Here is a 12,989-nt window from a genome sequence, read left to right on the forward strand (position 1 = left end):
GGTTAAGTATAAATTATATTAAATATTTAATGAAATATTAAATTATATAAGAAATTAAAAGGGTAACAATAGAAATATTTGATAAATTCTATAGGCTAAATGAAATGTTCGCAATTAATAAGAGGTTATAAACACTGCATAATCATTAAACAATAATCAAAATAGCATACAGTATTAACATTTTTAATTTATTGAATAATTGTATTATATTTGTTTCCCATACATGGGTTGCGGCTGGAAGGGCATCCGCTGCCTAAAAACGTGCTGGATAAGTTGGCGGTTCATTCCGCTGTGGCGACCCCAGATTAATAAAGGGATTAAGCCGACAAGAAAATGAATTAATTAATTGCTGTCGCCTCACAGCAAGAAGGTCGCTGGTTTAAGCCTTAGCTGGGTCAGTTGGCAATTCTGTGTGGAGTTTGCATGTTTTCTCCGTGTTGGCGTGGGTTTCCTCCGGGTGCTCCGGTTTCCCCCACAAGTCCAAAGACGTGGAGAATTGCATAGGCTTAATTGTCCATAGTGAGTGTGTGTGTGTGAATGAGTGCGTATGGATGTTTCCCAGTGATGGGTTGCAGCTAGAAGTGCATCCTCTGTGTAAAACATATGCTGGATGAGTTGGCGGTTCATTCCGCTGTGGCGACCCCAGATTAATAAAGGGATTAAGCCGACAAGAAAATGAATTAATTAATTGCTGTCGCCTCACAGCAAGAAGGTCGCTGGTTTAAGCCTTAGCTGGGTCAGTTGGTGTTTCTGTGTGGAGTTTGCATGTTTTCTCCGTGTTGGCGTGGGTTTCCTCCGGGTGCTCCGGTTTCCCCCACAAGTCCAAAGATGTGGAGAATTGCAAAATTCTAAAAGGGACTAAGCCGAAAAGAAAATGAATGAATGAATGAACAATGGAAATATTGGATAAATTCTACCTATAGGCAAAATGAAAGACTCACAAATAATAAGAGGTTGTAAACACTGCATAATCATTAAACAACACTTAAAATAATATACAATATTAACATTTTTAATTTATTAAATAATTGTATTATATTTGATTATTATGATATCAGATTATATATAATTTGTCCCAGTACTGGGTAAGTAAATTTTCCCAGTCTGGAAGAGCAAGGAAATGAATGAATACTTAAATGAATGGAACATCTGTTCTGAGTTGTAAGCATAATGTACATATTGCGAACATGACACAACATAAATATAGGTTCAAGTGTATTTTATTATTGTGATTATAGTTATTATTAATAGTATGATTATTTCTCCTGTGTTGTTGTGGGTTTTAGGAAGGGTTTGAGGTGTGTTTTTTGATGCTGTTTATTCATTCATTCATTCATTCATTTTCTTTTTGGCTTAGTCCCTTTATTAATCAGGGGAATGAACCGCCAACTTATCCAGCATATGTTTTATACAGCGGATGCCCTTCCAGCTGCAACCCAACACTGGAATAATCCATACACACTTATTCACACTCATAAACGGCCAATTTAGTTCATCAGTTCCCCTATAGCGCATGTGTTTGGACTGTGGGGGAAACCGGAGCACCCGGAGGAAACCCACACCAACATGGGGAGAACATGCAAACTCAACACAGAAACGCCAACTGACCCAGCTGGGGCTCAAACCAGCAACCTTCTTACTGTGAGGTGATTGTGTTACCCACTGCGCCACCATGACACCCCTGAAGCTGTTTAATTTTTTTAAAATACTTTTAATATAATACTTTTCACTAAAATTCACTAAAAAACAAGGAAAATAAAAGTATTGGTATCTGTATCAATGTCCCCGATACTGGAACAGTAATTACTTGGTATTGAGATTCAAGATTTTGCAGTATCGACCACTCCCACTGAAAAACTAAAGGTGTTTGTGATTGGCCAAACTGAAGTAGGCAAGAATCTTGAAAGCAATCAAGGTTGTTCTCATCATGTCTCCACATGGAAATCTGGTATATAATATTCATTCATTCATACGTTCATTTTCCTTCAGCTTAGTCCCTTTATTCTTCAGGGGTAGCCACAGCGGAATGAACCTCTAACTAGCATATGTCTTCCAACCCAACCCAGTACTGGGAAACACCCATACACACTAATTCACACATACACTTATAGACAAATTAAATTGAACTATAGCAGGGATGGGCAAACTCGGTCCTGGAGGACGGGTGTCCTGCACAGTTTAGCTCCAACACTAATTAAACACACCTGAACAAGCTAATCAGTGTCTGCAAGATCTCTAGAAATCTATAAGCAGGTGTGTTTGATTAGAGTAGGAGCTAAACTGTGCAGGACACCAGCCCTCCTGGACCGAGTTTGCCCGTCCCTGCTATAGACAATTTAGTTTAGGGGTGTCCAAACTCGGTCCTGGAGGGCCAGTGTCCTAAATAGCTCCAACTTCCTCCAACACACCTGCCTGGAAGTGTAGTATACCTAGAGAAAGCTTGATTAGCTGGTTCAGGTGTGTTTAATTTGGGTTGGAACTAAAATATGCAGGACACCGGCCCTCCAGGACCGAGCTTGGACACCCCTGATTTAGTTCATCAATTTCCCTATAGCGCCACTGAGCGCTGCCTCAACAGAGTTCGTCAATTCTAATTGAACACAATCCTTTTGTTTGTTGTTTAATTGTTGAGCCACAAAAAAGCGAACTGAAATTAAATATTCCTGTTAAATGTTGTGAATTAATCAGATTTGTTTAAATGTTAAATGTAAATACTGTTACTTGACAGACAGACAATACACAAGACCAGTGTTGGGCAGGCTACTTGAAAAATGTAGTGAGCTTAGCTATTAGCTACTCTACTTAAAAAGTAGCTTAACTACACTAAAAGCTACCCCCTGGGAAATGTAGCAAGCTAAGCTAAAAGCTACAAGGCAAAAGTAGCTTAGCTACATCTAAGCTATTTTTTTTTTTTAATCGAAGCAACTTAAATCCAAGTCAATCATATCTTAGTGATCAATATAACTGTCAATGAAACATATGAGGCTTAATAGTTCAGCTCAGTTATTTACTGTAAATAATATGCTGTACTAAACAGAAACACATTATATTATAACAGCTAAAACAAAAAATCCAATAAAACTAGGTGTTACACATTTAAAATACTATAGTCATTTATAGTAAAGGGAAATACTTTGGAATAATATATATATATATATATATATATATATATATATATATATATATATATATATATATATATAATAAGTTATTGCATCTTAACATGTACTTCTCGAGGTATGGTCACGAGGAATCCTGCTTAAGTTGGCAAAAAGTTTGTTGTCGAACACCGTAAAACAGGAAGAAGAATTCCTCATTCTAGCCATCATATGGATTTACTTTCACAGGCGACACACCGGCCTAACAGCTCCGTGAATGTCAGTGCCGTTACTTATTGATCCGCAATCTATAAATGTAGCTTGTGTGGACGCTACTGCGCTACTTGACTAATAAATTAGCTTCGCTACTGAAAGCTATATGATTTAGAAAGTAGCGACGCTACCGCCACGCTACTGAGAAATGTAAGCTAGTGGCATCAGTACTTGCAGCGACGCTACTGCCCACCACTACACAAGACAATGGAACTGAACTCCATCGTGTTCTAAATGGGATTGTTTATGTTGTTATTTTATGAAGTTCATTGTAAAATGTAAAATATATTTTATATATATAGAATTATTCATATGATTATACAATTTTTAAAAATATTAATAAATTAGGTACTTGCCATGGCAACTTTAATGCTATACAGTCTGGTATATTTACCTTTGGCCCACCTCCCTCAATCAAGTTTGTTTTTTGGCCCTTCATAAGAAAAAATTTAAGCACCCCTGCCATAGACTGACGCATTCTCATACAGTGAGGCACACATTTTCAGTTTTTCACATGGATAACGTTTTGAATCTACCGCAGTTCCAATGCAATCTCACGGCAATTTGCAACTTTTTGACTTAGTGGTTAATTCGTATGAATTTGTACGATATAATTCGTACAAATTAGTACGATTTGCTCATCACCCACTGACGGTTGAGGTTAGGGGTGGGGTTTGGTGCCATGCCTCCTTTTTAAAATTGTACATTATTGTACGACTGAACTCGTACGAATTAGCCACTAAACTGACAAAACGTAAAATACTTTCGTTTCCTCGTGAGATCAGGCTGGCGGTTCTATATTTTGAATCTGATGCACAGGAATATGTAGCTCCGCCCTCTTCTGAAAAGAGCACAACCTCATTTGAATTTAAAGCGACAGTCACCAAAACACCACAATTAGGATCAAAGCCTAAAAGGGTCAGTTTAAGAGAGCAAGAAAGCATGATCTGTGTGCTATTTAAGCTGAAACTTCACACACACACACTCTAGAGACATCAGATTTTTTTTACATCTTATAAAAAGGAGCATAATAGCTCCCCTTTAAATCCATCCACATGTTTTCCCCATGCCTTAGACCAGGGGTCACCAATCTCGGTCCTGGAGGGCCGGTGTCCTGCAGATTTTAGCTCTAACCCTAATCAAACACACCTGAACAACCTAATCAAGGTCTTACTAGGTATACTTGAAACATCCAGGCAGGTGTGTTGGAGGCAAGTTGGAGCTAAACCCTGCAGGTACACTGGCCCTCCAGGACTGAGATTGGTGACCCATGCCTTAGACAGTATAAATCGGCAGAAAAACATATTCAGTATAACATTAGCTGTTATTTATATCTAAGTATCGCCAGTTTGATCATGTATACCAGGCTAATCTAGAAGCGCAAACCCCCTCTATAAGATAATAACTCCATGTTGCAGGAGCAGCAGTGTGAGATTGAGACGAGCTCTCTGAGGAATCTGAGGAATGCTCATGGAGATCTGCAAACCTGTCAGGCCTGTTGTGCCGTCAAGGCCTCGTTTATCTCTCTCTCCTCACCTGTTTCTCACCCGCTGACCGCATTCTGTGCTCTCAATCACTGCCTTCAGCCATTTATAAAAGGACGAGGCTCACATGATATAATACTATAGTCATTTACAGTAAATACGATATTGTTTTTTGAAAACACGCAATAGTAAAGTGTATAATTGACCTTATACTTCAAGTATGAGCGGCCGCAACCATTGGAATATTTTTGGCTTGAGACTTCTCATTCACTTCCATTGATTTTTAAGCTCGATATTCTGCGTCATGTTGCAAACTGCTATTTTCATATTGTTTTATTCTACTTATTACATAGTCATGAACACTCTTGTTTGTAGAGCAAGTAGTTTGACCGTTTTCTGACCTTTATTAATCCTATTAGTCATTTCTCCCATAATGGGAAGTTATAAAACAATCACAAAACCCAGCACACTTCCACGTTGTACTACAGAATTTACAACTCTTTGCTAAGAATGCCTAGAACATTGTAGTATTAACTAATAAACTGTAATAAACAATGTGGTAGTTTTTATGAGGGTGGTGTATCGTGGTATAATTAGGGCGCGAGTTACAGTATCAATTGGGGGGATTGAACCCCCTAATTTATGCTTGATCGCCTTTAAATTACGTCAGAAAACATGTATGCTGGTCAGCCCTCTAAATAGTGAGATATAGTTTGCTATGATCTTTATCTTAAATACTAATATTAATAATTAAAATAATAGATCATATAAATATACATTTAAACACCCCTATAACGGTTCATACCATTGTGAAGGCAAAATCGCGCCAGTCAGTTGATGCTCCAGTCGAGCTAGCAGTTCTAGCACCGATACACATGGTAAGCGTCCACAACAAGACACACTGCTTGTAAATAGGTGTTTGTTTCTACATATAGCCTAAAATAAAGTAAAATTAGCTGCATAATTTGACATACATTAACGTCTTATAAAGCTATAATCAGAGGATACGTCAGAATACACTAAATAGCTCACAATTGAAACATCTAAAACTTAAATAGATTTTATTAATGAATTAGATGTGATTTAAATGAACACATACATTTAATTTACTGAAGCATGTATTAAGTTAAACAAACATCAACGAAAAAATTGACCACCGATCAATGTGTAATTCACACCCTGGCAATCTGTATTAACTAGTGCATTAATTAACAAATACTGTAGTATACTTTAGTCTTTACTACAGTAAACTGTGGTGTATTGTAGTATATTACACCCTATAGTTGTAGAAAACTACTGTATTGAATCATTTGTTCTCATTACTGTTATGTTGAGTTGCAACTGTAAAATCACTGCAATAGTTACAATTATTCAAGTACTTCACTTTAAAATGGTGCAAATATACTGCAGTATTTATTATAAATAAGGTTATATTATTGTTGTTTATACGGGATAGTCATATATACATTTTGGTCCAACAGTTAAATCCTGCTTTTTCAAACACTATTGTTGCATGACAGTAACTACTGCGTGAGTTAGTAGCGCCATCTAGCGGCGGCGTGTGCAGCTCTTCTGGGCACTTCTACATGTTCAAATTATTGCTAAAATGAATAATTGCTAATGTAAACTTTTAAAACTGTATTTAGCATCACTATCAGACAGCTTTGCTCAAATTAGCAACATGCTCCATTAACTAAAAATGGAAAAGTACTTTTTATTTTGTGCTGGAGACAAAATTATTATTCTAATTAATTTATTATTATCTGCCCAAGTGATGTTTGAGAAAGCAATGAATATTTTCACAGCATTTCCTGTTGTATTTTTCTTCAGGAGGAAGTTTTATTTCTTTTATTTTGGCTGGAATAAGCAAATTACGAATATAAGTATCTTACAAAAAAAGCTAGTAAAATAGTATGTATTGTCATGTCAAAGACCAAAAAATATTTGTTATTACAAATTATTTATTAAAGCTATTATGTTTTAAAATGTGTTAATAAATCTTTGTTAAACAGCACTCGAGAAATTTTGAAACTAAAATATTTATCACAGGAAGGCTAATAATAATAATAATATATAGAGAGAGACTTTTGCCTTTATTTCTGTACTTTGTTTGCTTTGGATCTGTCTTGTTCAATTGCTCAGCTAAAGTTTTTTTTTTAATTATATAACTAATAAGACTTTAATGAAAACACTGAATGAATAATTACTTACCAGCAACCAAACCATTCACATTTGATAAACTGGCCTAAAATAGACCGCTCAGATTCAATTAATCTTTATTTCTATAGCGCTTTTACAGTGTAGAGTGTGTCAAAGCAGCTTCACATAGAAGATTATAGTGAATTAAAACAATGTCAGTCCAGTTTTCATAGTTTAAGTTCAGTTTGGTTAATAATCCATACTGAGAGTCCAAACACTGAAGAGCAAATCCATTGATGCGCAGCTCAGCTCTACAAGTCCGAACCATGCAAGCCAGTGGCGAGGAAAAACTTCACCAATTGGCGAAAGTGAAGACCATTTCTCCTCTGGCCAAACGTCTTGTGCAGAGCTGCAGTCAAGGCGATGGAGGCTGGAGAACGCTGGACCTCAGCGAAGACTTGTCTGTCCTGGAGCGTCACAGGAATCAGTCTCATGCTCTCCACTCCTCCATGACCACCACAGCAGCTGCTCAGGATACGGCCTGGTTCGGGATTATGGGAACTTTGGGATCGTCTCTTTACAGGTCTTGGATCGCATCAGGGGCGCTGCATTATCTCTGGGGTCCTTGGGATGAGTATCCCCAGGTGGAAATAGAGACCCCCTCCGAAACCTTTGCCGTGTCACCACAAAGTGGTCGCGAGGGAAATTTGAGATCTGAAAAAGCATACACAGCGGCCTCTGGTGGATTCGTGAAAACAAAAACTGCAAAGAAATGTATCTCCCGGGACGTATTTGGCGCTCTCCAGAAATATATATAGGGATACATATTCAGAATGAGCCTGGGTTGTCTAATACAGGGGTTTTCAAACTTTTTAATCTCAGGGACCCCCAAATATGTTGATTTCTAGCAGGAGACCCCTTTGCCTAAAGTTTAAAAGCACTTATATATTTCAAGTATAAATATGCAAACTAAAATTCTGTACGCGTAAAGACACTATAGTTTGTATTTCACAGGCATGCAAAATGGTATTGTTTTTAAAACTATTTATTTTATTAGTTGGCAACTCACTAAAGCCAAAAATTATTCTCAATTTTTTAAATTTCATTAAAAACAATGAAATATTTACATTAACTGAAAAAGATAGCTTTTCTAAATGAGGCAGTGGTAGATGAAAAGTTAAACCTTTTTTTTTCTAGTTTTTTTCCCCCTGTCTTGTTTTTATGGAAAACTGCAAAATGTTTACATTGAACGTATGCGTCTGCTTACTGTGTTGTCTGACAAAGGCACACAATCTACCTTTCGTGCCGCTTCCTCTCCAAATAACTCTTTGACGATGTCTTTGGTAGCTGATAATAACAATGCTTCGCCAACTGTGTGCGGCTTCTTAGTACGCGCCATGTGGAGTGATGCCACATATATAATTTTAAACACCTCACAGGGATTAATGCTTGCTGCTGAAAAATACTAGCCTGCCAGGCCAAACACAGCTCCTGATGTTTGAAATTGTCGATTTTTCTGCCTCATTGGGATGTTTCTGATGTAGATGGCGCTTGAGCTTGGATGGTTTCATGCATTCATTGAAGAGAATCGCTTGACAACGAACACACTGAGGTATATCGACTTCCTGCTTTAACATGCAGGTAAAACCAAGCGCAATGTAAGACTTGTTATATTTTCTGTTTTTTGCTTTAACCCTTGCCAAGTCAGATTTGCATGAACTGCTTGCGGGAGCGGGATTCTTTAAAAATCTTTCCATCATCTGTACTGCACTTACAGCCGCTAATTGTATGCAAAGCCTTAAAGAGGGCAAAGGATTTTGGGATAAAAACAATACTATTAAGTATCCACTTATATAAATCATAAAACTATATATAGATTAATAATTTATAGTCATTAATAAATTTAGGATTGGAAAAAATATCTCATTAAAATTATTTTTCGTTTCCGCCAAGTTTTTCGCAGACCCCCTAGCATTCTCTTGCGGCCCACCAGGGGTCCTCAGACCCCAGTTTGAAAACCCCTGGTCTAATATCTAAACTAAACCTATACTCTATTATGCTGATCAGGAACATGAATATGGAGACATGCATCGATGAGGCTTTTGTGCAGTTCTTGATTCAGAATAATCTTTGTTTGACCGTGTGATATGTCTGTTGTCAATTTCATCCAGTCCTGAGGCTTCATAGATTTTTGTTGCTTAAAACAGAGATATGTCCTGCAGACATCCTTGTCACTTCTGGTCCTTGCGTCCTCTTAATACTGATGGTTTATTGACTACATTTATTGTCATTTCACAGATGATGCCACTAAACTGATCTGACATGTGTCTTTCTTGGTACCACAGACATTCTCTCTAAAGTTTCATTACCTTTTCAGCTTTAATGTTTATGGCCAGTAGAAACACATCAAGAGAACAATATACAGCGGGGGAAATAAGTATTGAACACGTCAGCATTTTTCTCAGAAAGCATATTTTATAAAGGTGCTGTTGGCTTGACATTTTCCCCAGATGTTGGAAACAACCAAAGAAATCCATTTATGCAAAGAAAAGAAATCTAATCTGTTTACAAATGAAGTTCTGTGTGAGAAAATGAAGTGATGCAGGGAAAAAGTATTGAACACATGAAGAAAGGGAGGTGTAGTTGGGCAGTGAAAGCCCAGACAGCAGCTGAAATCTCTCAGTAGTTCTTCAGCAAGCCTCTGCCCTTCCTCAGTGTAAATGAATATCAGCTGCTTCAGTCCAACATCTACATTAGCAGTATGATGAAGATGAACCCAGGGTGGACATTTCCACAGCCGAGAAGACTCTCAGATGTTTTCAGAGAAAGAAAATCAAGCTGTAGAATGGCCCAACCAATCACCTGACCCGAATCTAATAGAGAATGCAGAATAAAGCTCAGATTTGATAGACGAGACCCACAGAAGCATCAGGATTTTGACACTCTGTTGAAGTCTGTGAGAAACTCACACCTGAGCAATGCACGTGACTTCATTCTCCACATGAGAGGCGTCTTTAAGCTGCAGCACCAATAAAGACTTTATATAAAGTGTTAAACATGTTTCAGTAGTTCAGCTCTTTCTCCTTCTGGCATTCCACTGTTATTACACACAACTATTTTTGTGATTGGTTTTGTTTTGTTTTATGTTTATGTTTGTATCGTTTGAGTTTTTACCAAAGTCTGGTTCAGTTCCACGTCAGAAGCTCCTTTAGAAATATCATTCCCAGGAAAAAAACATGACAACGTGTGAAGTGGATTTTATATTCTTTAAAATGTGAAGTTAATCTATATATTCAAATTGTATGTGTATAATCTGCTTGTAGACTTGCATACCATTAGAAGAATTACCATATCACAAGAAATGGATAAGGTGTATAGTCACCAGGTGTGGGTCAGGGGTTAACCTAGGTGGAAATTTAGGTCAGGGGTTAACCTAGGTGGAATTTGGAGTCAGGGGTTAAACTAGGAGGGATCTTGTGTAATGTATGGAGAACAAAGGAAAATAATTGTTGTCAAAGTGTATTTAAACAGGCCAGGACAATTGGGAGGCAGAATTTTTCAGACAGAGATGCTACTGGGGGTCTCCTGAAAGTTCTCCTTTGTTGTCGACAATAAAGAACTCTTCTGAAATCAAAACCATTTGACTTTGCTGATCATTGAAGAAAATAGAAAACCACCACACGTGTTCAATACTTAACCCATAAATTAGGACAAATGTGTTACCAAATTCAGTTTTTCATCATTTTATATGGTAAAAATCTTACATTTAAACAATTTTAGTAAATTACACAGTATTTAACTGTAATTTGAACTGTGTTTTACTGTAGGACAGTTATGCGGTATGTTACAGTATTTTAAAGTTGCTTTGTGAAAATTACTGTATATTTTACATACTGTAAACGCAAATACAGTAAGATAAATGGTGCTGTAAGTACAGTATTTTTGCCATGATTGTTTTACAGTAAGTTACTGTAGATTCTATGGGAAATTGTTAACTGTATATATGGAAATATATGCAAATTACATTTGACTTACAAATTTGTATTTGGATTTCAGATATTTAAAACATGTTAAAATATTACAAAAATGGGCATTTACCTGTTTTTTCAACCATTGGAATTACAAATGTGCTCATATATGCACACTGTTAATGATTTTAGTAAATTACACTGTATTTTACTGTAATATAAACTGTGTTTTACTGTAGGACAGTTATGCGGTATGTTACTGTATTTTAAAGTTGCATTGTGAAACTTACTGTATATTTTACAGTAAAGATATATATACTGTAAACACATATACAGTAAGATAAATGGTGCTGTAAATACAGTATTTTTGCCATGACTGTTTTACAGTAAGTTGCTGTAGATTCTATAGGAAATTGTTAACTGTATATATGGAAATATATGCAAATTACATTTGACATACAAGGTTGTATTTGGATTTCAGATATTTAAAACTGTTAATGATTTTTGTAAATTACACAGTATTTAACTGTAATTTGAACTGTGTTTTACTGTAGGACAGTTATGCGGTATGTTACTGTATTTTAAAGTTGCATTGTGAAACTTACTGTATATTTTACAGTAAGGATTTACATACAATACTGTAGATGCATATACAGCATGATAAATGGTGCTGTAAAAGTAAATAGAGTATTTTTGCTGTAATTAATTTACAGTAAGTTACTGTAGGTTCTACAGGGATTCCATGGGAAATTTTTAACAGTGTCTTTAAGAAAATATTTCCTAATTACATATGACAAACAAGTTCGTATTTGGATTTCGCATATTTAAAACATTAAAATATTACAAAAATTGACATTTACCTGTTTTTATTCAACTATTGGAATTACGAATATTTTCATATAGGAACTGTTAACGATTTTATTAAATTAAACAGTATTTTACTGTAATATTAACTAAACTTACAGTATATTTTACAGTAAAGATATACATACAGTTCTGTAAATGCATTAAGAGTAAGCTAAACGGTGCTGTTAATGTAACAGTATTTTTGCTATGATTTTTTTTTACAGTAAGTTACAGTAGATTCTACGGGAAATTGTTAACCGTGTATGTATGTAAATGTATGAAAATTACATACGACACACAACTTCATATTTTGATTCAATATATTTAAAACATATTCAAAATCAAAATATCCCAAAATATCCAATCAAAATATTGCAAAATGCACATTTACATGTTTTTTTCAACTATTGCAATTACAAATATGTTAATATATGACACATATATCAAATCATACATCGAATTAAAGGGCTAGTTCACCCAAAAATGTACATCTACTCACTATTTACTCACCCAAAGGTGGTTTCAAACTTTAATGACTTCTCTTAAACACACAAAAGAAGATGTTTTGAAGAAAGCTGAAAACCTCTAACCTTTGACTTCCATTGTATTTGTTTTTCCTACTATGAAAGTTAATGGTTAACAGATTTTCAGCATTCTTCAAAATATCTTAAGAAACTCATCAAGGTTTGAAACAAGTAAATAATGACAGAATTATGGTTTTCTTTAGGTGAATTTTCCCTTTAAGTTATTTGGGGGTCCCAAATAAATTCATTGGAGTATAAATAATACCTATAAATTGTATATTTTCTAACTTATTTTGCACGATGAGGGTCTGACAAATAGAGTTTTACTATTATTATTACATCCGTGCAAATCTGAACTTAATTACAGATGTATAAACATGCAGGTGTTTAATCAATCATAAGTACAACGTAAAATATTTACACAATCAGTATTAAATGATTAATTTCAGTGATGGTACATGTTAACTAAGGCCACTTAATATAAAGGGGACCAGAGATTGCATTAGGATGTTGACAATAAGGTTGAGTGATATAAGAACATCGCCAAAATAAATTAATACAAACACAAAGGGTGCATATTAGGACTGTCTGGAATTTCTGAATGCCCCCATAATTATTAAACCCCTGGTTTGTGGCCAGCAGAGGGCTTCAAGGGAT

The 12,989-nt window shown here is 35.8% G+C and overlaps 1 long non-coding RNA gene across 1 annotated transcript in view; it reads right to left on the reverse strand.

The window, feature by feature from the left end:
• Positions 1 to 12,989, reverse strand: part of LOC147840079 (uncharacterized) — a 408,477-nt gene that overhangs the window by 307,404 nt on the left and 88,084 nt on the right. The gene's annotated exons all lie outside the window — the stretch shown is intronic.

This window comes from Danio rerio, chromosome 17 (assembly GCF_052040795.2).
Source record: "Danio rerio strain M-AB ecotype USA chromosome 17, GRCz13ab, whole genome shotgun sequence".
Lineage (NCBI taxonomy): Eukaryota > Metazoa > Chordata > Actinopteri > Cypriniformes > Danionidae > Danio > Danio rerio.